We start from the raw sequence: 24,980 nt of genomic DNA, 5'->3' as shown, positions 1-24,980 counted from the left end.
CACTATTCATAGTTTAGTGGTACATCAAATGAATGTCAAAATGACATTTTTAAATAGTAATTTAGAGGAAAAGATCTATAAGACTCAATCTGAGTAATTTGTAATCCTAGGAAAAATAGATAAAGTATGCAAATTGAGAAAGTCCTTATATGGATTAAAGCAGGAACCTAAGCAGTAGTATGAAAAATTAAATTTCACATTAATGGATAATGATTTTGTTGTTAATTTATCTAGTACATATGTTAATTCCAAAATTGGATCAAATTATATGATTATATGTTAATATGTGGTCGACATGTTAATTTTGACCCTAATGTGAGTGTAGTAAATAAGAAAAAGCAATTTTTATTTTCTAAATTTGAAATGAAAGACCTTGGAGAAGCTGATGTGATTTTAGGAATTAAAGTAAAAAGGTTGTTAATGGTTTCTCTTTGTGTTAACCTAATTATATTTTTAAAATGTTGAAATTATTTGATTATTTTGATGTAGTTTCAGTGAGAACTCCTTATGATTCTAGCATACACTTAAAAAAAAGATTTTACCATTTCTTAAACTAAATGTGCTAAAACATTTAATAGTGTAATGTTTATCATGAATAATACTCAAACTGATATAAATTATGTTGTTGGCATATTGAGTAGATATACTCAGTAGTGAACATTGAAATGCTCTTCATCATTTGTTAAGGTACTTCAGAGGTGTTATTTCATGGAAGTCTTCAAAGCCGACTAGTATAGTATCTGAATTCATTGCTCTCGATTTGGTAGGACAAGAAGCTGAGTGGTTGAGAAACCTTTTGGCAGATGTCTCATTATGGAAAAGACAAGTTTCACCAATTTCTTTACATTGTGACTCACAGATGAAAATTTAAATTGCTAAAAAAAGTGTGTATAATGAAAAAAAAGGCATATTTGCATCATACATGGTGCAGTTAAATGAAATTCAAGAGAAGAGGGTGAATTAACAATTTTCCTTCAGTCAAATAATCAGTCTTGATAGTCAACTCACCTGTAGATTAGTGTACTTAAGAATACATAGTAGATTTAAACAATGCTAACAAGGAAATAAGTAAATAAAAGAATAACACAGAGATTTATCCTGGTTCAGAACATCAATGTGGTGCCTACTTCCAATCTCCTTGGGTTTCAAGAGTTTCCTTTAATCCTTCAAAGTAGAGTCATAATACAGTAGTGAAAAGGTTCTGAATCTTATTTTTCTATTCAGATCTTGTGACACAGCCTCAACCAGTATGACTAAGTTGACTCGATCTTTCTCTTTTATAACAATTTTAAACTAAAGAGTACAATGCTTTATTGAAACTAAGATTGAGCCACATTAAGAATTTCCTGTGAAGTTGTGTGAGGTCTCAAGTCTTCAATCTTCTCCTTTATATTTTTCAGCCGATCCTGTTATTTTGCACCAAAGAAAACCCAAGGGATTTCTTATCAATCAAGGATTTGATTTGGTTCCTTAATTGAGGGTAATATTTATATATTAGATATGTATGTATATAATGCACATATTGACTCTCTTCACAACCATTCATGTCCATATCAGATATGTCCATCAAGAGAATATAATCTTCTTTCTATGCTGCTCTGCAATTTTGCTGATCTTTCTTGTATTCTGTGATCTTTTGAGATCTTATGAAATCTTCTCTTGATGTTATTCCAAGTCTAGCTTTGAATCCCTTATAATCAAGGATTGCACAAGATGTTTTTCCAATTATATCTCCATGGTGATTTTCCTTGCCTTAATTATACTTCTGGTAAATACTATAAGTTATTAATCATTAGTTTGTCATTATTAAAACATAATATATTGATATGGAAAGCTAACAATCTTTCATTTTTTTGATAATGATAAATATTAAACATCAATTAACTTTCTTGTTCATAATAGTCGACTGGCTCTCCCTATCTTGCTGACTCTTGTGCCTTTATTCCACTCAACTGGCTCTCCCAAATTAGGTCCCCCTTAATTGTAGCTCTTAGATGATGTTGATTTATTCTCCCATTTTTGACATAATCAAAAAGAGCAAAGAACATAAAACAAATAGAGAAAATGGGGTAAAACGTATAACAGATAATCATGCAATGTGATGTAAAATAAAAAGAGATTGTGGTAGGACAAGTCAAGAAAAATCAATTTACAAACCCAAAAGATAAAAAGAGACAAACCCTTTTTGAATGGTAGTTTAGAAGTTTATCGTTTGGCCAAGAAATAGGTGAGAGTGTCATGTAAATTGTGACAGACCGTTCATAGGATTTTTCAACATTTTTTGAAAAACTTGAGTAGGAATTCTGGACAGAGATGGAAAGACCATTGTTGATAAGTTAGCCTCAGATTTGATAGTGTCCACCTTCGTGAACATCCTGTTAAACAAATTTACACCCTCCTATTTGAGACCATTAAGATATAAGAGCACCTCACCCGTATCAGTACTTGTTTCCTTACTCAATTGCAGCAACCTAGTAGTTGACTCCTAGAGAACCAGCAACCCTTCTTCAATTGACTTGAGTCGATCATTAAGTTCCTCAATCTCCTTTACCATAGAGAGCATAGGTTTAGATATAGATTTTCCCACCTTAGGAACATTAGACCTAGCTTTGGTGAAATCCTTCTTGCACCATTCATTCTTGACTAGGACATATCACATGCTAGCAAAGGTCTTGGAGTCATAGTGGTTGAAGATGCCAAAGAACCTCCAGGTTTTGAAGATACAGATTTTCCTCATCATGTACTCAAATTGGACAAAGCTCTCTTTGGGTTAAATCAAGCTCCCAGGGCTTGGAAACTTTCTAAGTTTCTTCTGGAAAATAGCTTTAAAAGAGGGAAAATTGACAATACTCTCTTTTTGAGGTCTAGAGGTAGCAGCTTACTGATTGTTCATATATATGTTGATGATATTATCTTTGTATATACTTCTGAATCCTTGTGTGAAGAGTTTGCAACTAATGGGGAGTGAATTTGAATAAGCATGATGGAAGAACTGAGTTTCTTCCTAGGTTTGCAGATTAAGCAAACTTCTCAAGGGACAATGATCTGTCAAGAGAAGTACATCAAGGTGTTACTGAAGAAATACAATATGGGAGATGCAAGCCAATTGAAACTCCAATTGGAACCAGATCTAAGATGGATAAGATCAATTTGGTCACTCGGTTATTAAGACCATGAATAGAGGGATTATTGAATCCTTACTATATCTCACTACAAGAAAGTCAGATATTGTGTTTAGTGTGGAAATGTGTACAAGATTTTAGGACTGTCCTAAGGAGTCTTATTTGAAAGCTGCTAAAAGAATTTGTAGGTACCTAAAAGGTACAGGGGACCTGGTCCTGTATTATCCTTCAAAAGATAGTTTTGATCTAGTAGCATATGCTGATACTGATTATGCTGGATATACGGTAGATAGAAAAAGTACCTCAGGAATGGCTTATTTTTTGGGTTCTTCCTTAATATCCTGGGTTTTAAGTAGTAGAATTTAGTTGTTTTATCTACTGCTGAAGTTGAATATGTGGTTGTAGCTTCTTATTGCGCTTAATTATTATAGATCAAATAGCTACTGAAAGATTTAGGGATTGTCTCATACACTATCCCTCTGATGTTTGATAATACACGTGCTCTCAACATGTCCAAGAATCTAGTGCAGCATGATAGGACCAAGCACATTGATGTGATACATCACTTTATGAGAGAAATTATTGAGAAAAGAGCTATTTTTATGAAGTTTTACAGGACTGGAGATCAAATAGCAAACATATTTACTAAGGATCTTCACAAGGAAAAATTTGTGAAAAACAAGATGAGGCTAGGGTTGATCAAAATAACGTGACCTACTAGATGAATTAGTTTTTCTCCCTAAAAATGGTAATGATTAGGAGACATGTATCCTTGGTAAAGTATGTACCTGTAATACCCTGTACTTCTACCTAACTTAAATTCATCTCAAAGATGTCAAATACATGTTTTAAAGATCAATACACTTTTATATATGTGGAATTTTCAAGATTTTCACTTTTTGTTGTGTGGAAAATTGAATAAGCTTTCCATCGATACCAAATTCGCCTAAATCCGATAACCGAGTAAGAAGTTATGGCGATTTAAAGTTTCAGTCGTAAAACACCATCATTTCAGCCAGTGGCGCGTCATGCCATAAGCCAAAATGTCGTTTGTTAGTTTCTAGTAAGACTTTGTGATTACACTACGTCGCGGAGGGCTCCTAAATCCCAATTTTTCTTTTCCCAAAGAATCTCCGCGATAGCTCTGCATTGTACCTTCTCCTAATTTCTCAATTGTTAAATTCCAGTGACAGGCACGATAGCGCCGCGTCGCGCCAGGTGGCTATCTCGAAAAATTTTGACAGAAATTAAAATATGCGTCCAGGGTTAAATAGGTCTTTTTCCATGATTTTATTCCACCCAGATGTGGGATTTAATCCCTAAAAACATCCTTAGCTACTAATTATTTACTTTTTTCCCCAATATCAAAAACACTCTCTCTCAAGAAAACAAAACCGCCCTTGAGAATCAAGGTCAATCTCAAGAAATCCATCCAAGAACTCCAAGAACCTTCAAGGTTTCCTTTCTCAGATATGCATAGTGTTTATTCATGGATTCCTTTAGTCCATGAATCCCAGGAATCAATTTTTAAACTATGAATTATGATATTCATGCTATGTTTTGATTATGTTCATGTGGTTGTTGTTTTTATATGATTCCCAAGTTGGAATCTTTATGTCTTTCTATGAAAACATGTTAGCATATGAGTTGAAAATCATGAATTTTTGTTGCTTGTGATATGTTAATTTGATGATTATTCCATGCCCTAAGTCATGCACCCTAAGTGTTTGACAAAATGCCTAAGAGACTAGAAATTATGTAATATGACTCAATTGTGACTTAAAGGAAGGATTCATGCTTTACCCTTATGTTCAAATGACTCCCATGCTATTGATGTACAATGTAGATGTTTGTTAGAATGCTCATGATGTTAGAGTATGAAATTATGACATTGAGTATATGCATTCCTACCATGTACAATATTATGATAATCATGTACTTCATGAAATCCCCAACTTATTATATTATGGATTGTTGATTTTGGTCGTGCATTCAAGAATGTCATGCCTTGTCAGTTTTCTTCTATTACATCCTGGGGGTACTTGTACCCGACAATTTAGCCGCATGTCTAGAGCCAGTATCAATTTTTACGTTACTCTCAGTCAAGCCATGATCAGTAGAATTCAGTCAGTCACATGACTCAAGAAAACTCAGTAACTTCAGTATCAGTCCAGTACTCAGTAATCTCAGTAATCTCAGTACTCAGAAATCTTAGAAATCTCAGTCATTTATCAGATCTCAGTAGTATTTTGTTAGTCAATGGAATCCAGTGAACTCAGTTCAGTCCAGTTAATCAGTATAATCAGTAACAGATCAGTCCAGTCCAGTTCAGTGTCTATTCAGATGGGAGTAGGATTCATCACCGAGTGAACCCAAGGATGAGAACACACACTGTCAGCAGAGGGTGTGATTCTTAGAAGCAATTCTTGTATTCTAGAACTATGTAGCCATCATAGGTTGAGACATTAACACTGTCAATTGAGGGTTGATGAGGTGGATTAACATTGTCAGATGAGGGTCCCACCGCTCTCCTTTGGGGACACTGTCAGATAAGGGTCACTCACAACTTGTCCTTACCAGTGGCGCTGTATTTACACCCTTCTAATTGGGGCTACAGATTGGACCCCAACTCAACTATAATAGTTTATTAGGGGCATGTCAGATAGATAAATTCTCCCATAGTTTTAGTTACAAAATTAGGACTGTCGAATAAGTCACTCAGTCTCAGTAATAGAACTCAGATAGTTCTTCAGATATCAGGACTGTCAGATACAGTCACTCAATACAGTATAGAACTCAGCTATTTTTATCAGAATCTAGACTATTAGATACAGTCACTCAGTATCAGTTATCTCAGTTATCAGTATTCAAACTCAGTAGTCAGTATTACCACGTATTCAGTTTTAGTTACTTATCCATGCATGTATTCTCACGTTCATGTTATACAATCAGTTAGTATTGTTCATGCATATGAACCATTTACATTCAGCCTACCTCACTTGCATACCAGTATATTCAATCTTACTAACGCATTTATGCTATGGTGTTTTTATACCGTAGGTTCAGAAGCACGAGCTCCAGAGCATCAGTAGCATTCCAGTTTCAGTACTCAGAGTCAGCAGTGAGTCCTCATCATTCGAGGATGTTATTATTTGATTATTTTTTTCCTTCGGTACTTAGTTTATTTCAGTATTTTGGAGTTAGTTGGGGACATGTCCCATCAACTCCTCAGTTTTCAGACAGTTTAGAGACTTTTAGACTACAGTATGTTCAGACAATTTATTTTAGTTTTGGGTATTTCTATACCCCATTCAGACATTATTTTATTAGACATGTTATATTTTTGAACCTTACGGCCTTACAGCTTATAGTCCGCATTTATACAGTATATCATGCAGTGCTCAGTTACAGATATCAGTCATGGATTAGCTTATGGTCCTTTGGGATCACGGGCACCGTGTAGCATTTCCAGGTACCAGACTCGGGACGTTACTTCAATATCATACCTTTGCAGGTATACACCCAGGGGAACAACTTTGGAGGAGAAAAAATGTGACATGTAAAAAGTAAAGTATTCACTCAAAAAAGAGAGGGACCTGGTCCCATCTCTCAGGTTAGTATCGTGAATGTGCATTTTTGTGTTCTATTAGAAAAATAGCATCCACTCTCTCTCTGTGTTGGAAAATTATCTTATTCTAAAAGGAAGGATGAGTCACCCCAAAATTGAAATTGATCACATCTCATTCCTACAAAAACCCTTCCTTGTGCTTATTTGTTCCTTTAAATCTTGTTGTACCCACCCCTTCTCTTATCAAAAGAAAAAATATAATCACAAATAGCCCTTCTATGAAAAGAACTTCTAAATGGCTGCAAATTCCTTATTCTCGTGTCTTTCAAAGGACTCTAAGCTTACCATAGATAAAAATCGTATCTCAAATCTTCTTGAAAAATACATTTATTCGCCTACCCTTCCAAAGCCAAACTCCTTCTTCACTCAACTCATTAATAAAGAACCATCCTTGAAGCCTCATAATTTTTCTGGTAGCATATTGATGGATGATGCCCAGGTTATTGAAGGACCTGGTCCTAAGAAGAGAAAAATAACAGAATAAGAACCCAACAACATTTCTAAAAAGGGAAAATTAGAGAAAAAGGGAGAGGTTGTATCTAAAGAAGTGAGAAACAGGTTCTTGAAAAATCAAAAAGTGCTAACCGAAAGGATCTTTGACTCAAGTGTGTTAACAAAACCAAGCATAATGGAATTAGTTGACCTTGTTAAACATCAAGGATGGATCCATCCTATGAAATTACCCATTCCCATAGTCTTAGATAAAGTATTCATGGAATTCTATTTCACATTATATTTTTCTGAAGACAGACTAAAAATGACTATTGTAGTTCAGATAAGAGGCTGAATCTTGATGCTACATTGCTTGGGAGAATTTTGGATGTTCCTATCAGTGGTGTGAGGACTATCTCAAAGCAACAACCCTCAATAGAGCTTTAGGAAAAAGCATCAAAGGTTAAAGTAAAATTTGCGGCTGTAGTGAAGAGGAAATCACTCAAGAGTGAGTTGCAATTAGCCTTTGATTTTGCTAACAAAGTAATTCTGCCCAAATCACTAAAGAGGAACATTACTTTAGCTACTAATTTATATATGATAGAGTGTCTCGGCAGTTTTGAGTTCATTAGTCTACATGGGTTAATGATGGAGCACATACATAAAGTTGTTCATGGGAAAATGAAAAACATGTCATATTGTATGGATACTGGTTGAATAGAGTGATTGATCATTTTGGTATTGTCTGTCACAATAGAACTCCTAGAACTGTGCTACAACTTTTTGATATAAAGACTCTAGTCAATATTGAGTGTGTGAAAAAAAATCAAGTGACATCTCTCAAAGTGAGCTCAAAAAGGTAATAGAGGAGTTAAAGTTCAACATAGCTGCTAAGCATGCAGAGATCAGCCAATTGCAATTGACAATTCATCATCTTTCTAATAAAAATCCAAGTGTCTCTGAAGAGCTTAGAACTAACAATGTTGCACTAAAGAAGAGAGTTTCAACTATAACTGATGAAGTTCTTAGTTTGAACGCAGAGATAAGGCATCTGAACAATAACATGGCCTACTTCTCCAAACCCTCTTCCCAAGTCCTTCGCCTATTAATTTTGCTTGATTCCTGTGGCTTTTTCTCTAGAACATTTAAATTATACACTAAAATGATACTTACCTTTTACATATGAAAGAATCTTTGTTTGTGTGCTTCATCTGTTCCTTCTTTATGTTAAAGTTATTCTTCATGATAATGTTACCCCAGTGGCCATGAGTAAACTAACTTGTGTTTATTTTACTCTTTTTATATGGTTAACACTTTTTAATGATGCCGAAAGGGAGAATACTAAATCTATGTGCTAGGGACCAGGTGTGTGTATTGCATGATATATTAGGTACCAGGTACCAGGTGCATATGTGTTGAATGTTGAAAGGCATATTTATAGGGAGAAGAATGTTGGTGAAGCATGGTGACATATTGAAAGGGGAAAGTAAGTTGCATAGTGATAGTGGAACATTTATTGACAGGAGTGCTGATCACTCTAATTGAATGAGATGAATGAACATTGAAGCTTAAAATTTGTGGTTGGTTTTTCATCATCAAAAAGGGGAAAATTATTATATATTATTTGGTGATGATCAGCAGACAATAAGGGACCAGGTCCCTATTTCTTCATGAATTCAGTACAGCTATTAATATCTTGTGTAGTTTTGTCTTCTAGTGTAACAAACTGCGCAAGTAAATGTAATACCCCGTATTTTTCCTAGCTCGAATTCATTCCTAGAATATTAAGAGATAGCTTCCAAAATGAATAATATTTATTTCATATGAAATTTTCAACATTTATACTTTTCATTGTGTGGTAAATTGAATAAGCTTTCCATCGATATCAAATTCACCCAAATCCGACACTCGGTGAAGGATTTATGGCATTTTTAAGTTGACGGTGTGCCATCTGAGCACTTGGCACATCGTGGAGATGGGCAAAATGAAAATCGTCAATTCCAATGGCCTTCCACGATAGCCCCACATCGTGGAGAAGCCCAAATTCTCAATTTTTCCATTCTAATAGACCGGCACAAAGTTGGCGCATTGCATCGAAGGCCAAATTGGCATTACTATAGGGCACCGTGATGGTGGCGCATCGCGTTGAAGTTTTAGGTCCCAATTTTCAAAATCTAGTGGGACAACGCGATAGCTCTACGTAGCGGATGTCACCTATTTCTCAGTCGTCCTTTTCCAGAGAGCCACCGTGATAGTGGCGCGTCACGGTGGCCAAGTAAATCAGGATTTTGGGTCAATTTTTAGTTCCAATTTAAAGTTTAATAAGGGCATTTTGGTCAATCCCCAGGGCCCAATCCGTCCAAAATACATCATTAAGCATATACCAAAGCACTTTATGCTTATTTCATCACTTTTCTCTCAAAAGAAAATCCTAGATCTCCAAAGCTCCTTGTCCAAGAAACCCAATTCTTCCATTAATTCTCCAAGGAAATTCAAGATTTAGGGATTCCTAATATAATAACCCTAAGAATTCATCTTCAAAGCATCAATAAAGATCCAAGATTCAAGTTTTAGCATCTAGTTCATCAATTGAGAGATGTGGGGTTTATGAACAAGGATCTTCTTTCATCCTTGTGCCCAAAACTTGTTTAAATTTCAAAGTTATATGATTTTATATGATTTTTCATGAGTTTGAAATTAGGGTTCATACCCAATGTTGTCATTTACAAGATTATGAGATTTCAAGAGAATTATAAGTTGAATTGCATGTCTATTTTCATATTTACATGCTTATTGCAGTAATTTCAAGACTTCGAGATGAATTTTCATTGTTTTCATTATCAAGCATGATTATTATGATGCTTTTACATGAGTTTGATAATGGGTTGTTAAGCCCCAAGTTTATATGTTGAGATTTTGAGAATGATGATGCTTTAAGCATCCTATAAGCTGATTATTTCAGATTTTCTATAAAGTTTTGATCTTTTGATCCTCATATAAGTTTTGGAATCTACTTTACAGATTTACTACAGATTACAAAAAGCAAAATAGTTTCATTTATAGATTTATTCAGATAAATGCATAACTGGTTTCATAATAAACCCTTATGTGAGTTTTAAAGTAGATATCCAAAGAGATGAGCGCAGCAAATTAAAGGGAGTAGTATTTAGCACCGAGATGGGTATGATTCCAAGGTCTCATGCCCCAAAACTACAAGCCACCATAGGATTGAGATTAAGTGCCCATAGTGGGCATGGTTGTGATCACTTAAGCTGAGGTTATACTCCCTGGCAAGAGTATGACACCTCTCCCCAACATGAGGTTCCTTCCTTAGGAGGGCAACATGTTGGACTCCATGTTAGCTCACATGATTTATGTTGGTTAAGAGAACCTCCCTTGCAGAACAGTTTTAAAGGATTTCTCCCTGCTAGCTAAAAGAAAAGAAAAGAATAAAAGAAAAGCTTTTAGAAAACTAAGTGTAAAGGCTCACAGTTTTACTCAGATTATGCTTTACAGAAAGATAATAGTTACATATTTCAGCTTTCAAATTTTATATTCAGAAGTGAGCTTTTTTTACACTTAGACAGTATGATTTACAGACAGAACATTAGCACAACTTTTATAACTAAATGTTATGACTCACTAGATTTATAAAGTGTGATTTGTTATTCATGATTTCAGATTTCAGTATTTCAGATATTCCAGCTTATGTGAGTCATTTACATTTAGCATGCATTGTTTTATAAATGATGATTATGAGATAATGTTTTACTTATGCAGTTAACCCCCATATACTCAGTACATCCTCAAAGTACTGATTTACATATACGTCTATGTGCTACATTGTCTCATAATGTAGGTACAAGTTGTAGTATGTGCAGACAGAATCAGACAGTTGCAAATTTCAGCCAGCAGATGATGAGTCCTCCTACTTCAGAGACTTTAGTTAGATGTCATTTATATACTTTACTTTCTAACTCATATGTATTGATTAGTGGCAGTTGGAGTCTAGCTAACTATAGCCAGTATAGTAGAGGCTTCATAGATGTAAGTTAGAGTCAGTTATATAATTTTAGTTCCTCTTTTCAAATTTTACTAGAATGTGCAAGTGTACCAGTATTGTATTTTCACAGATTCCATCATTGTTAAGTTTCCACACAGTAAACTTAGTTATTTTATACATGTTTAATCAGTTGTTTATCAGTATGCCAGCTCATGGGTTAGCTTGAGATCACTTATGATCCTAAGCATCGTGTGACATCTCGGGACCCATTTTCAGGGCGTTACAGTGATATTGTACCTATCAGGACACCTGGCCCAATCAAATTTCTACCCTAATCATTAGTATATTATAAAAAGGAAAAAATGCTTTTGAATTGTACAATTTTGCAATCTAATTGTTCAAGAGAGAAAATTTGTGAAAACTCAAATATTGCTCAAGTCTCAAACCTTTTTATGCTGAGAAGTGTGTGTTCTTGAGTCAAGTCTTGAATTGTAATTGAATTACTCATGTTATAAGAGTAATGTCTTTTTTTTTATTTTTCTTGAAAGTGCTTAGGTAGAGTTACCTTGTTTGATATTGGTCAGAATTAATTAATATCAAGGTGAGTTCTTGGCAGAGTTGTCAAGATAGGCTTGTAGTAGAGTTATTGCAAGCAGGTGGAGCCTAGATTTAGGTTCAAATCATGTCTGTAATCAAGAGGTTGATTATAGTAAATTGTTGAGTGTTTGTGAGGGCAAGCCGTGGTTTTTCCTGCCTTGAAAAAAGAGGTTTCCACGTTAAATCTTTGTGTTCTTTAAATTCCTATAAAGTTTTAGCTTCCCTACTACTTTACTTTGTTATTATTTGTGACTGACTTTAAGGGACCTAGTCCCTCATAGTGTGGTGCCCCCCCCCCCCAATGTTTCATCAAGTTAGGACTGGGAGCAGAATATTTTTATTAAATATTGACTATTGGGAATGAGATAAGGCTTCTTAATAGGACCCAGAGATGAGAACTGGGTCATGGTTATTGGACAGGCAGTCTGGAAGGGGTTTAGAGAGATTCTCCATTAATTGAGTTCTGTTCATTGAGAAAAGTGATATGGCGAGAAGGGTATAAAAAAGAAAAAAATGAAGTGATGAAAGCTAAAAGACATGAAGTGAATGAGATGACTATTGAGATGAAAGGACTGTAGAGTATTGGGAGATGAAAGGGTAAAGGACGGTAATCAAAAGGAAAGAGAAAAGAGAGGCGTAAAAAGGGGTAGATAAGAAAGAAAAAAAAAAAGCAGAGTCAAAGGGGTAAAATTATGGATAAAATTTTGTTAAAAAGATTTTATACCAAAATAAGAGGGTCTATGCAATTATGTGTCATCAAAACATGATATACCGAGTATTTTCCTTAAAAAATAAAATCTTTCTTCTAGTAAGGATTTTGTAAAAATGTCAGCAAATTGATTTTCAGAATTGACAAATTGTAAAGAAAAATATCCACTTTCTACATGATCATGAATGAAATGATGCTTAATGTCTATGTGCTTGGCCCTAGAATGATGCACCGTGTATTTTGACAGACTAATTACACTAGTATTGTCACACATAATAGGCACATATTCGTAAGATAAATTAAAGGCAAGTAATTGATGCATAATCCATAAAATTTGAGTACCACAATTACCGGTGGCTATGTATTCATCTTCAGTAGTTAATAGAGCAACTAAAGTTTGCTTCTTGCTATGACTTGAAATTAGAGCATCACCAACAATCTCACATTTCTGCTATTACTCTTTCTATCACTTTTGTCACCTGCAAAATCAGCATCAGAGTAGCCAACTAGGTTAAAGTTTAAGGAGTGAGGGTACCAAAGTCCAAAGTTTTGTGTTCCAATAAGATACCAAAGAATTCTTTTGATGGCAGTCAAGTGGGACTCCTTGGGAGCTGACTGAAACCTTGTGCATTTACACATACTGAACATAATGTCTGGTCGACTCAAAGTTAAGTAGAGTAAAGACCCAATCATTCCTCTGTACGTCTTTTCATCAACATCCTCTTTGGAGGTATCGGAGTTAAGGCTTGGGTGACTACCAAGGGTATTTCTATAATTTTAGTCACCCCAACCTTCACTTATATATAGTAGTAAATAAAATGGTTACACATGCATATGATTTTTTCTCATATTTATTAGTTTTTTCCTCATTTTTATGGTGCAATAAAATGGTTACACATGCATATTATTTTTTTCTTATATTTATTAGTTTTTTCCTAATGTATTATTTTAATAATATTTTTATTTAGATCTCTGTAATTGAATTATACATGGTAGTATTTTTTATAAATATATTTTTGTTCCTTATTAAATGACTACCAATGGTATTTCGGTAATTTTATGGTGCAATAAATGAAGGTTGGTGTGACTACCAAGGGTATTTCGATAATTAATGTATTATTTTAATAATATTTTTATTTAGACCCTTGTAATTGAATTATACGTGATAGTATTTTTTATAAATATCTTTTTGTTCCTTATTAAATGACTACCAAGGGTATTTCGGTAATTTTATGGTGCAATAAGTGAAGGTTGGGGTGATTATCAAGGGTATTTTGGTAATTTTAGTCACTCCAACCTTCACTTATATATAGTAGTAATATCTTTTTGTTCCTTATTAAATTACTACCAAGGGTATTTTGGTAATTTTATGGTGCAATAAGTGAAGGTTGCGGTGACTACCAAGGGTATTTCGATAATTTTAGTCACTCCAACTTTCACTTATATATAGTAGTAAATAAAATGGTTACACATGCATATGATTTTTTCTTATATTTATTAATTTTGTCCTCATTTTTATGGTGCAATAAAATGGTTACAGATGCATATTATTTTTTCCTTATATTTATTAGTTTTGTCCTCATGTATTATTTTAATAATACTTTTATTTATGCCTTTGTAATTGAATTATACATGGTTGTATTTTTTTATAAATATCCTTTTGTTCCATATTAAATGACTACCACGGATATGTCGATAATTTTATGGTGCAATAAGTGAAGGTTGGGGTGACTACCAAGGGTATTTTGGTAATTTTAATTACCTCAATCTTCATTTATATATAGAAGTAAACAAAATGGTTACACATGCATATTGTTTTTCTCTTATATTTATTAGTTTTGTCCTCATGTATTATTTTAATAATATTTTTATTTAGACCTTTGTAATTGAATTATACATGGTAGTGTTTTTTATAAATATCCTTTTGTTCCTTATTAAATGACTATCAAGGGTATTTCGATAATTTTATGGTGCAATAAGTGAAGGTTGGGGTGACTACCAAGGGTATTTCAGTAATTTTAGTCACCCCAACCTTCACTTATATATAGCAGTAAATAAAATAATTACACATGCATATGATTGTTTTTCTTATATTTATTAGTTTTGTCCTCATTTTTATGGTGCAATAAAATGATTACACATGCATATTTTTTTTCTTATTTTTATTAGTTTTGTCCTCATGTATTATTTCAATAATATTTTTATTTAGACCTTTATAATTGAATTATACATGGTAGTATTTTTTTATAAATATCTTTTTGTTTCTTATTAAATGACTACCAAGGGTATTTCAGTAATTTATTGTGCAATAAATATTTCGGAATCGATGTATGTCTCCTCAACTTATATATTTGAAACTTTCATATGAGACATGCATCATGTACTTTTCTAAGAATGTCCAAACGAAAGACGTGCCGCCAACTGTAGTTACAACATTCTAGCTAGATTTTTATCCACTTATATAATCACTTCTGTATTGGTTGGACTAGTCTAGCAAGCTTAATTTTTGTTCCATAATGAATGTATATATTATGTTAACATCGGTTCATTGTACTACATTTCTTTTCTTTTACTCTTATACTAAATAATTAAAACAAGTAGGAAATAATATTCCCCAAAGTTGGATCTCTTTTACACATTAGTGTTGCCAAAATGTCCGTGCCTTGCACGGGCACGGGTATCTAGCTTAATACCATGAGGGAGAATAATTTACTCATAAAATAAATAGTATTCTTTTTTTCAAATTTTTATTTGTCCACTATTAATTTTCAAACATCTTATGAAATAATAAATAATCGAGTAATTTTATTAGACACTAGGGAATAGGCCCGCGCTTTGCGCAGTGAAAAAAAGCATATTGAATTATTGGTGATTATATTCATTTTACAAATGATTATCTTCACTATTATAATATGTCTATGAAATTATAAAAATTTCAACTTTAATACATGATATATTATGACCTAAACTTTCATTTAATTCATATTTGATTCAATTTCAAGAATATTGACATAAAAAAGTTCACTCATTTTTGTGAGTGAAGTTATTATTGCATTTAATATATATTTAGTATATTTCATAAGTTAGAATATAATCTCATCATTAATTTAAAAAGAATAAATTAAAAAAGAAATAAAATAAAGAAAGTAATATTCTTAATTAACATAGAACAAATCTTGATCATAATTGAATGTGGATGATGGGCAAATGATTCACTACCTCATTCATAATCTTTGCAAATTTTCACCTATAATTTTTACTTTGTTATAAAACATAAAGAAAAGAAGAAGAAGAAGAAGAAGAATAGAGAATAGAGAGTAATTCTTATTTCTTTTGAGGGATGAATTACAATGAAGCAAAACCCCTTTACTTATAGGGGAAAACTAACCTTGAGGTTTGTAATTTTTTCATAAATAAACATACACAATATATGGCAAAGTAAGTATTCACTATATATGGTAAAGTAGACATTCACTATATATGGTAAAGTAGACATTCACTATATATGGTATATTTATAACACTCCCCCTTAAATGTCTAATTGATAGATAATGTGCCTCATTAAAACCTTACTAGAAAAAATCCAATGGAAAACAAATCTAGTAAAGGAAAAAGAGTACACATCTCTAACAATATGCATATAAGCTGCCTCATTAAAAACCTTACAAGGAAAACCCAGTGGGATAAAACCTCATAAGGGAAAAAAAGTACAACGCGTATTAACTCCCCCTAATGATAGCATCCTTGGACCTTTGCATCCAGATCTTGTGCACCATCTTCTTAAAAGTTGCAATTGGAGGAGACTTGGTGAATAAATCAATCGCATTGTCACTTAACGAATCTGTTGCATGTAACTATCACCATTCTTTTAGAGCTCATGCATGTAGAAAAGCTTTGATGAAGTATGTTTCGTTCTATCTCCTTTTATGAATCCTTCCTTAAGTTGTGCTATGCATGCTGCATTATCTCCATATAAAATCGTGGGTACTTTGTCATATTTCAAGACATATTTTTATCGAATAAGATGTATTATGGACCTCAACCACACACACTCTCGGCTTGCTTCGTGAATAGCTATAATCTCAGTGTGATTCGATGAAGTGGCTACGATAGACTGCTTTGTTGATCTCCAAGATATGGTAGTACCACCACATATGAATATATAGCCTATTTGAGATTGAGCTTTATGTAGGTCAGATAAATACCCAACATCAACATGACCAATAAGATCGAAACTGCAAACTTGCTAACAAATTAGCTGAAAAAGGCTATATCAGACCTTATAGTATTTGCAAGATACATTAGTGCATCAATTGCACTAAGATATGGTACTTCATAATCAAGGAGTTCCTCATTATTTTCTTGAGGTCGGAATGGATCCTTATTCAATTTTGCTTCTTTCTCATTTAAGCAAAAATTATATTGCTTTTGAAAACTCTCCAAGAGTTTCAATGATACTCAAATCATCAAATTATCTCTTATGAGCATAATAAAAAATTTTCCAGAAACTTTATATGTTTCAGGTATTTTGAATCCTTTAGATATTTTCATATGAATTTTTGTCAACTGACAATATCCAACATGTCAAGTGTGACATCTTCAAGTATCTGGACTACAAATCAAATAAGTTTTATACTTACCAAAATGCATCCTTTCGTGTCACTTGATAAATATTTCTACGTCAACATGCTTAAATAAACGTAGAATTCGGATCCTCATAATACTTTATAATATTGCGCCAATATTGTATCAAAGATATTATTGATGATATATCATTTCATATCGGTTCACAGTATGACATAACATTTTGAGATCCCATCACTTCATTATTTTCAGGTACCTAAACTTCTTATAAGGTTCCATGAAATGTTATGTCATAGGCTCTTCAAGAGCACATTGTCTTCTTATTATGATTATTTTCTCCTTATTTTTCAAAGATTATTTCATTTAAAATAGATTAGTCTATCATGTTTCATGCATGCATAGACTTTGTCATTTATGAACACAAAATAGGAGCACTTGCAGCTTAAATATGAGATGTGTTCGGCATTCGACTTGAATTATCCTTTTAAAGGGGATCTGATGATTATTCCTAATATATTTCATAGCTGCTTATAATCTTCCTCTTATGTTGGAAAACTAACATACATCATCCATCTTTGTGCATCATGATATATTCATTAATCTATATCGTACATCAAAACTATTAGATGGAATAGTTGGTTCCTGACCTTGAACCAATTGAGAGGGAAGAAATAATCATAACTTATTGGTTTAATGCATAAAAGTGTTATTGTATGCAACATATCATATTTCAGACCAATACATGAAGTTTTGTTCTCATCAACAATGGTTTAGCTATTTATTAAAGGCATTCAATGCCAAATCATTTTTATCAAGATGAATTGTCTTGATTGCACAATCTGAAAGTTATGCTCTTAACTTTATTTTATTGAGCAAGCAACTTTATGAATGTCAAACTACAGGTTGAAAATAAATGTACATGTGATTATCTTATTGATGTATTTTTTTTCAACACATCACATGAAAGGTAAACGGACCCTTATTCACCTTTTATATTTTTCAGATTTTGAGGGATCCAATCCAATAATTAGTTGGTCCAACCAACTTATCATGAGAACAAACAACATGAATAATTCTTGAAGAATTTTCTAATTCTTCATTACATGTCCAATACTCAATAACATCTTCGAGATGTCATAATCGTTTATGTCAACTTATGAACTTTTATTCTAGCAAACTCCAAGTTTACCATGACATGTACCTTTTTACTTTAGTAAATTTTAGATTTACTATTACATGAATAAATTCAGATTTACTACTTTAGAAGTAGATTTCAAAATAACTCTTCTCGATTATTCTGCCTCATTCGGAGGTGAGTTGTGAAGCGATCACAATCAAGTTCACGTTTGTTGATAAGTTTCACTAAATATCATCACATTCACAGAGGGAATGGATATATGCTTATAACAATTAAAATTTTCATTCGCATGAATGAAATATAATCGTGTCTTAAGCCTATCAAATTGATAGCTTATAACCTCTTTTATGATATTGCTACTTCAGGAGCAAATCGAGGCATAAATATGATCTAGAGAATTTTTCTCTAACATATTTTATGATCATAATTCGCGTGTGAAAATATCATCACTTTTGATGATCATTATCATATTGTCCCTCCACGCATATATTCGTGCATTTAGTCACTTATTTTCTTTCAGACATATTACTCACTGCTATCATATATACACTTCAAGAATGAAGTAAGTTGTCATATTTCACACTTATCATATATTGCTACCACATTCACTTCATGGAATGGAACATATTCAATGGGACATATTTCATGTCTTTTCATTAAAAACACATTATTTTGTCTTAGCCATCATAATATTATCAATATGGTGCATTGAGATTCAAACTCAACGTCTTACCCATATAAAGGTGTCTTAAGCATAAATTGATGGGACTTAAACCCAACATATTATCATCCCTTTTGATAATATTGTTCTTAAGAAATAAATTTAAAACTTAAATGGTTCCAAACCAATTATTTTTCCTCAAATTCAACAATAATTATATTATTAGTAACAAAAGAAAGATAACATAAGGAATTACTTACCTTGAAATTACCTTTAGATTATAATCTCATCTTGTTTGGTAGAGTTTCGTGCTGATAACGTGTTATAAAACATAAAGCAAAGAAGAAGAAGAAAAGAGAATAGAGAGTAATTTTTATTTCTCTTGAGAGATGAATTATAATGAAACAAAACCCCTTTACTTATAGGGGAAAACTAACCTTAGGGTTTGTAACTTTTCCATAAATAAACATACACAATATATGATAAAGTAGATATTCACTATATATGGTAAAGTAAACATTCACTATATATGGTATATTTATAACATAATTCATCTTTTATCAATATTCTCTTAATTTCTTTGTTCTATTTTTCGTCAAAAATCAGCAGCATCCACATGAATTTGTATGTCGACATGAACGACTGGTTATTAGTATGATTTGTTTGTTTATGCTTACTGAAGAGTAATTAAATTGCTATTCGTTTACTTATTCTATCCAACTGTTCACATTCCATGCTACTTATTTTTATTATTTAATTAAAAAACTTTTTGGAGAGTAATGAAGGAGGAAATTAATTAAATATTTTATAATATTTTAATTTATTGCAGAGGTAAAGTGGTAATCCAACTTTTGAAAGTTAGAATACTACTAATTCTAAAAAGGAAATTAACTTGAATAGTTAAAGGTGTTAAGTAATTTATTGAAAGATGTGGTACAGTTTGATTTGCAAATTAATTGAGATACTTTTGATTTGATTGGAAATGAAAAACTCAACATTAATTTCAAAGAACATGAATAGGGGTAAATATAAGAAAACAAAGAGTCATATTTAAAAAAAAAAGCTCTTTAATCATCAGTAATATGACTGAACATTAATATCTATTAAATATATTTATGATTTTTAACATTGTTTTAAAATTAAATATATAATTTATTTTAATAAAATATAATAGTAATTGAGGAAAAGGATTATTTTAACATTATATTAATGATGAAAGAAAATAAAAATGACTTTATTTAATTCCTGTAAAACTTAATGAAATTCGATACGTGTAAAATTTCAAAATCTCCTAAAATATAATCGTTTGATAGCATTTTCCTAAGTAAGAATGATTTTCAATTAAGAATATCTACAATTAACTTTTATTTTCCCTTCCTATTTAACTTCTATTATAATTCATATTGTGATAAATATGCACTTGATAATACAGATATCACTAACATGTGCACTAAAAGAATTTACTAAAATAAATCCTCTTATTATAAGCAATGAAATCAAGAGGATGGTATTCGCAAAACATTAATTAATTAAATAATTTTTGCACGTTATCTTTTTCTTCATTATTGGATGAATTTATTTAATTTTGTGTTAATAAAAGTTATCTGTAACTAAACATTAGCGCTTTCATTAAAAAAAATCACTGATTTTATGTCCATTAAATTTTAAAAAATTGCCAAATATATACATATATATGGATGGGGAGAGAGAGATATTTTATTAATATATATTTAATTTTAGATGAAATTACTTATTTTTAATTATTTTTTTATAAATATATCTATTAATCTATTTTCAAACATGATTGTATTATTTGGTGTACGTTACAGTTCTTTATTTTAGTTTTACAAATTTTTTATTAGAGATTTTCATTTTAATACATAAAATATCCCCATTTCACGTATAAGAGATCTAAGAAAGAAAATGTATTTCCTTATATTTTATTTAATATATTTCATAAGTTAGAATATAATTCTCTTCATTAATTTATAAGAAAATGAATAAAAGGATAAATTAAAAAGAAATAAAATAAGGAAAGCAATATGAAGTAATATTCTTAATTAACAGAGCATAAATCTTGACCATAATTGAACGCGAATGATGGACAAATGATTCACTACCTCTTTTATCACTATTCTCTCAATTTCTTTGTCCTAATTTTTGCCTAAAATTAGCAAAATTCATATTTTACTTCAAATTTTATGTCAAATTTTTTATTTCTTTTTCCTTTTATATTCTTTTATCATCACAATACTTCCATACATACATTCTTTAAATTTATGAAGGCTTATTATATAAAGAAATTTTTAAAAAGTGAAGAAAAAGAGAAGAATAAAACTCATAAACTATATATTTTATTCTATACATACAATACAACTATACAAGAACAGAAAAAAAAATGTTAAATACATCTTCTTTCACAACTTTATTGAACATATTTCTAATTTCCTCGTCAAACCTCTTATCATCAATATCCCTTCTTCATTTTCGTATTTCTTCACCGAAACTTTTGCCTATCTCTTCTTCATCTTCGTATTTCTTCACCGAAACTTTTGTCTATCTCTTCTTCATCTTCATATTTCTTCATCGGAACTTTTCTCATTAATATCTCTTTTTCATCCTTGTATTTATCTAGAAACTTTTAGGTGCCCTTTGATATATCATGGCAATAGTGACAATTTTTTTCTCCCTATATTCTTATTAATCCTTTGAAAAGGATTGTGTGCTTGAAATCAAAGAATTGTTATTGTATTTATAGGTTAAAAAAAGGAAGAAAACGTTAGTGATACATTGAATTAGGAGGTGGAGAGTTTGTATTTACGTTGAATTAGGAGATGGAGAGTTTTTTTATTAATATTTTAAAAGAAATTTATTTTTTTTTTTAAATCAAAGATCGGCCTTTTGGGAAAGTCAAAGACCCAAGCCCAATTACTCTAACAAAAGTAGGAAAGTCAAAGACTTTCTAATCCTAAAGACAAAATAGGAAAAGTGGAAAGTGTACTGCTCTTCTTCTTCTTCACATCTCCGTTCGATTTGTTTATTGTTCCGATGTCATCTACTCTCGCATCTAATCAGGTAATTTCCATCATTTCTGAGTTATCTTCTTGTTCCTCCTTGTAGTTCAATCTTGAGTTTCAAACAATAAAAACTTAAAATACGCTGCTTTGAACCAAATACAACTCAAGTCACCTTAAACTCTCACCAGGTGCTGTGTATTCAAGTTCAATTGAAATTATATCCAAGCTGTGCTTATTATTTTTTGGTTGTTTGAGCTCAGATCCGTTAATGGCCAATTTATTCTAAGGTACTGCACTCATAACTTCACCTATTATCTTGAAGGGAATGAACTCCATTTGGGGTTGATACCACCCTATCAGATTCTAGATGCATTATTTATGTGTACCTTTTTTCCTCCATATCTTGTTGTGCATTTGTTGTATTTCTTGTATCTACTGCATTACTTTTCACTGAGTGAATCTCTCCTTAAATGCGAAGTAAGGTGTATTAATTTTTTAAAAGAAATGAAATAAATAAGGTGTATTAATTTTTTCAACTGTTTTTTTAGACATTTATATGTGAGAAAAAAGTCAAAATATTGAGAAAAATATAATAAATATAATGTTTTGAGCAATGTAAATAGTATTTCATAGTAAAGGTGCAATGAACACAAAAAGGTAAATTATCTATTATTTTTTCAAACTAAATAAGTGTTGTTGGATATCTATATTTGATATAATAATGGACAAATAAAGATGAACAATGGGGAATAGTAATCTTATCTTTAATATATATCTATCTATTCTATAATATATTAAAAGTATGAAAACCCTTAAAAAAATGATTTGAACATTTTACCTCTCATTAAAAAAATTTGCAATAGACAAAATTGTCTTTTCACTTATTTCTTTTAATTATATTTAAAATTAAGGAGACCTAAAATTGGTAAGACAAAATTACATGGAGATTTAATGTTGGTAAATTTTCTTTTCCCTTATGTACATAAAAAAGAGTCTTAAAAAATATAAGAAGAAGAAGAAAAATATGTCGAGGTTTTCATCAAAATTGAAAAATAGGAACAACATTCAATAACAATTTTATTTCTTAAAAATTAATATAAGGAAAAAAAATTATGAGTCATTCGGCATTTGAAATAAAAATTAATATAAGGAAAAAATAATTATGAGTCATTTGGCATTTTTTATTCTCCAAGTTTCTATCAAAATTAGGTTGCTAATATTAAAGAAAAAGAAAAGGTCAAGGAACACAAATAACTAACAAGAGAACGTTATTATTTCAAAAGAACTAAAAGCGTGAACTTTTTTGGGTAATTTAATTTAGATAAAATAATTATAATATTTGAAACTTTTAAACTAATTAGATTTTGTACTATATACAAAATTTCTACAATGTTGTTTAAGTAACATACGTTATTTTTACCTCTATGTTTTCTTCTTATGTTGAATTTGATCTGATTTAAGTTGTGTTTTTGTATTTATTATCACCCCCTTTTTATTATTTTTGTTTAGTTGATAAATTTGAAGATTATATATAAATTATTCGTACTCAATAATATGTATTCTTCATTTTGATAATTTCTTTTGTTTTCTCTTATAGCTGAAGATGCTGATGAATAAATTGGATGAAACAAACATGTTGTTGTTGAATGAAGTAGTCAGAAAATCAAAGGTTAAGACCTTTTCTTTTTTTTCTTTGTTTAAATTAAAGTTCTATGATCTTTCAGACCCCAAGTTTTATAGTATATATATCGTGATTTATAAATTTAAATTCATCTGTTAAACGGTTACCACAGAATGAGAATTTGGAGTTAAAAATATGCCTAGAGATTTTTAAAAATTTTGGTCTAAAAAATTTTATGTTCGTTTTGTTAGAGATACATAATCTCTGAACTCCACAGATTAACAAATAACGTCTAATGAAGTAGATGAAAAGATTAAAGGCTTATTTCGTCAGTACGAAAATAGTGACTCTTATATGTTACGGAAGTTTTACTCCTTTTAAAGATATTGATAATTGTTGTTGATTCAATTATTCTTTTTCTCTTTAAAAAGCTATATAAGAGATCTTTAAGTTTCTTCCTATCTTTTGTGACAAGAAAGTGAAAAAATTAAAAGGCATGTTGTAAATATATTAGAACACATGAATGTGGAGAGACCACATAAACTGTGAGTGTACTTCAGATCATAAGTACAACATGACCACATTCAGTAAAAAAGAAAATTAATGGAAGAAAGTGGAGAAACCCGAATATGTACACATTGAATTTTTACTTACATGAAGCAATATTATTTTAGAAAAACATTGACAGTTTATTTCTGTGGGTAGAGGTTGAAAAACATTGACACTTTATTTCTCTTGGTAGAGGTTGAATAATTAAATTTAAACTCGTCTAAGTTTTAACGTATGATTTTTTTTTTATATATATTGAACTTTCTTTTAGCATTATCCTTGAGTTTAAATTTTAATGTGTAGAGCAAAAAAGGAAAAATATATAATTATATTGTTCACATTAACCATTAGAATATATTCATGTCTGATCTCATGCATGTTCCGAATTCGAATTAGTCAGATTTCAATGTAGATTCCGAACATCAAATTTCATACACTTATAATATTTACGTTAATAATATTGTCATGACATACACGTGCAATATACATACACTAAACTAGTTTATTTGAAATAGCGCAAAACCTATTTTACCTAAAAATTAAAAAATTTAGTTCTAAGTAAATTTCGCGACGAATCTTATGTAGATGTTAATCAAATAGACTAACAAATATCAAATCCTAAAATATTTTGATTTTCTATTCCAACTTTAAATTGGTACTCTTTTTTGACATACCATCAAAGTATTTCATTTGATTCATGGATTGAAATCACTTGTCAAAAATTAAGTCTGTCACAGTAGTCTGAACTCAGGAAAGAATGGGCAAATCTAAAAGAGATCAACATACAGAATTACAAATCAATAGTCTTTTCTCTTATCATGTATATATATTAAAAAATTCATTAAACACGTGTATATAAATATTTTATTGGTGAATCTTAACCGGAGTTTATGAAAATTAGTAAACTTTGAATCTTGAT

The 24,980-nt window shown here is 31.1% G+C and overlaps 1 long non-coding RNA gene across 1 annotated transcript; it reads left to right on the top strand.

The window, feature by feature from the left end:
- The first annotated feature begins 21,857 nt into the window (after nucleotides 1-21,857).
- LOC124888454 lies at nucleotides 21,858-24,286 on the top strand. Its single transcript, XR_007046594.1, has 3 exons — nucleotides 21,858-21,949; nucleotides 22,080-22,178; nucleotides 23,489-24,286. It is a non-coding gene; the product is annotated as an uncharacterized LOC124888454 (long non-coding RNA).
- Nucleotides 24,287-24,980: the final 694 nt, after the last annotated feature.

The sequence above is a fragment of the Capsicum annuum genome, chromosome 11, assembly GCF_002878395.1.
Source record: "Capsicum annuum cultivar UCD-10X-F1 chromosome 11, UCD10Xv1.1, whole genome shotgun sequence".
Lineage (NCBI taxonomy): Eukaryota > Viridiplantae > Streptophyta > Magnoliopsida > Solanales > Solanaceae > Capsicum > Capsicum annuum.
This window is presented reverse-complemented; position numbering and strand designations above follow the sequence as displayed.